This window comes from Eleginops maclovinus, chromosome 9, assembly GCF_036324505.1.
Source record: "Eleginops maclovinus isolate JMC-PN-2008 ecotype Puerto Natales chromosome 9, JC_Emac_rtc_rv5, whole genome shotgun sequence".
In the NCBI taxonomy this organism is placed as follows: Eukaryota; Metazoa; Chordata; class Actinopteri; order Perciformes; family Eleginopidae; genus Eleginops; species Eleginops maclovinus.
Genome location: NC_086357.1, coordinates 7,819,793 through 7,823,617, shown reverse-complemented (window position 1 = coordinate 7,823,617; position 3,825 = coordinate 7,819,793).

Here is a 3,825-nt window from a genome sequence, read left to right as displayed (position 1 = left end):
TTAACTGAGTGTTTGGATTTTATTTGTGATGATTGGTTGAACATAAATGGCATTATAGTAGGTCACAAAATATGAAGAATAGGATATAGTGTTGTATGTCGAAAATATGAAAAAGGACAACATAGTATAGTGTGTCAAATAATGTGAAGAATACCACATAGTATAGTATGTCGAGAATATGAGGCGATGACATAGTATAGTATGTTGAAAGATGACGAAAGAGATAGTATTTGCAAAATATGCTAATAAAATGACAGTATATGTCAACAATATGGAAAAAGACATATTATAGTATATAGTAAATTATTTTAAAAAACGGCATAGTTTAGTTTGTTGAAAATGGGGAAAAAGAATACTGTGTAGTATTTTGAAAATGAACATAGTATGTCCAAAATAATCCAAAGAAAATACATAGGTTAGTAGGTCAAAAATCTACAAAAACACAACATACCATAGTATAGGTCATACTATACTATTACTATTCCAATTTGTATGCTTTGACGTTTAATGTCAGTATTTATAATATAGTTGACAAAATAAAACATATTGTTGCTTATCTGTTAATACCATCAGTATTGCTAAGACTTTGTTGAATTTGGAAAGTCTCTTTCAACCAGAGAAGTTTCAAAACATTTAAACAAACTTTGCAACCACAATTTCAATGGAATAAAGTCCATAAAGTGTATGTGTGTTTATATTTGTGTGAACCCGTTTGGTGAAATCAATAGCGTATGAACTTGAGTGATTCCACTTTAAATGATTCCTGACTGCTGCATTAATCCTGACTCTGCAGCCTTGAGAGTGGCCCTCTCTGCCAGCCTTCACTTATTAAAAAGACTATTTCTCCCAGCAAGAATCCGCATCATTATTCTGCTCTATATAAAGCTTAATTCTGGTGCCTCAGTTTGAAAATGGAGGCCGTGGCCCCTCTGTGGGCTCACAACACAAGTCTTGAAACACAGGGTAGGAAACCCCAGGGGAGCATTACAGACTCCCTATTTGATCTCCTTCCCTTCTTCTTTTAGTCGTGCACTTTGAATTACAAATTCCATTCAATTAATTTTACATTTATGCTCCATTTCCCTTTTTTGGGCGTGTTAATTAAAAGCGGGGCGCGAGATCCAGAGCGGCTGTAATTAGATCTTGGCGAGACATTAAACAGAGCAGCAGGGCATGAATCACAGCGCTTTAAAGGTTCATTTTTCTTTTTTTCCTCGCTGACAGACGTGTGTGACATGTGCCAATCAAATCATACAGTATACAGTAGGAACACACACAGACATGGTACAATACATGCGAAATACTGAAAAATAATTAATTAAATACACCCTCTTCAGTGTCTGACATTTATCTTTGCTCACACACACACACACACACACACACACACACACACACACACACACACACACACACACACACACACACACACACACACACACACACACACACACACACACACACACACACACACACACACACACACACACACACACACACACACACACACACACACACACACACACACACACACACCTTTTTTTATTAAGAATATTTATTAAAATATGCACAAGATGATAGAAATGTGAAAAGTGTTTGGTGATTAAACCCCATTCGGATAGTTGGAGTTTCAGCTATAATTCGAATAATAAGCTTTTACACAAAAATGACTTTCATTTCTCCACCCAACCTGTTCATTTATTTTATATTCTTACACATTGACCATGTATGTTTTAGACTCCCGTGTCACCATCACAGATGTCTTCTGGGGTTCTGGTTCCAATTTCTTCTATGGGGTCCTACTCTCTTCTGTCCTGATGGCAACACGCAATCAATCAACAACATACAAAAACTAAACTGTATTCAATTCTAAATGTCTGTTACACTGATGAGACAACATAAAATAAAATGCTGTCATACTGCAGTAAAATAGAAAACTAGGTAGGGGGTTCAGAGGTCTGGATTCATTCTGCTCAAACACTTGAATTGATCCTGATGGACAAGCAGCAATACACTATTAATACAAAGTATGGGTGATTGAGACCTAAAGCAGTGGTAACATTTTACTTGTCTTAAACATCATTTGAAAGTTGAACACATCTGTGTTTGTACTGGTCTAAATGGGTTAACTGGGACTCAGTAGAGGGCGGGGTGGTTGATGAGTTAATGGCTGCGTTGGGGACAGCTAAAAACACTACAAGCTTTTTCTAATGCGCATTTTTAAAACAAGGCATCAGAGCTATGCTTTTTACCAAGCTCTTTTTAATGAGCACACATCCATTGGGAATACAGTATGTGCTCCCATCATCTCCTATTTAGGCTGGAGGATTTTATAGATTTTTAAGGAAGGAAACCAACTAAAAAATGGGTCTAGTGTGTCCGAAAACGTGCCCCTCTCATCATGTAAAGAAGAAAGTATTACAAATTAGACTGAAGCTAATTAAAGATACCAAAAGAGACCAAAATTATTTAAACGGGCCCTATTCTGCTCATTTTCAGGTTTTATAATTGTACTTTGTGCCTTTCCTGTGACATGTCTCCATGCTTTAATGTTCGAAAACATCTTTATTTCTCTAATACCTTTTCTGCAGCACCTCTTTTCACCCTCTGTCTGAAACCAAAGCCGACTCTGCTCTTATTGGTTAGCTGGCCCACTCTGTTGTGATTTCTTTTTTATAACCTTTATTTAACCAGGTAAAAGACCCATTGAGATTGTGATCTCATTTTCAAGGGTGACCTGGCCAAGAAGGCAGCAGCACACGTCATCAACATACAAGATACAAATACATTACAATAAATAGGGCCACAAGTGAATACAATAACAACAAAGTGCAAGAGCAAAGGAATCGATCATAGGAAATAATTAGGAGCAGAGGCACCGTCCAAATATTTTTTGTTGTCGGTCCTTTAGGAACCGGCGGTAGACATTAAAAGATACAAGTTCAGACATTTTTAGTTCGGCCTGAAAATTGTTCCAAGTTGATGGGGCAGCAAAACTGAACGCTTTTTTCCCCAATTCCGTCCGAGCTCGTGGGATATGCAAGCAGTAACTATCGCTGGACCGTAAGGCATACCGGGTTTCTGCTCCTCGGAGGAGTGAACACAAGTAGGAGGGAACCAAGCCAAGCAGAGCCTTAAAGATGATAAGCAACCAGTGAGTTTCTCTGCGAGTGCTCAATGATGGCCAACCAGACTCGGCATAAAGCTTACAGTGATGAGTGAGGCGGCCACAGCCAGTAAAAAACCTCAGTGCACTGTGATACACAGTGTCCGAAGCTGATAGGCTTTTAGACGAAGCATACATGTACAGCACATCTCCATAGTCAACTAAAGGAAGAAAAGTTGACGACACAAGCAATTTACGCACTCGCAAAGAAACACAGGCGATTTCTGTAATAGAAGCCAAGCTTTAGCCTGAGTTTTTTTTTTTACCAGGTTTTCAATATGAGATTTAAAGGAGAGCTCCTGATCTAAAGGGAAACCCAAATATTTTTAATTGGTGACAACCTCGATTGGATTACCTCGAGCAGTTATTACAGATGTACTTTCCATTGAGTAAGGAGCTTTTGAGAAAACCATGATTTTCGATTTGTTGGCATTTAGAACCAGTTTGAGACTTTGCAGGCGGCCTGTACAACATTAAAAGCAGACTGTAACATCTCAAATGCATGCAAAACAGAAGACGCACAACAATAAATAACAGTGTCATCAGCATGAAATTGATAGGCAGCGTTTGACAAATTGACACAAAGATCATTTATATAAATAGAAAATTGTAAGGGTCCTAGGACCGAGCCCTGTGGCACACCTGTAGTGATCTCTAGTGAG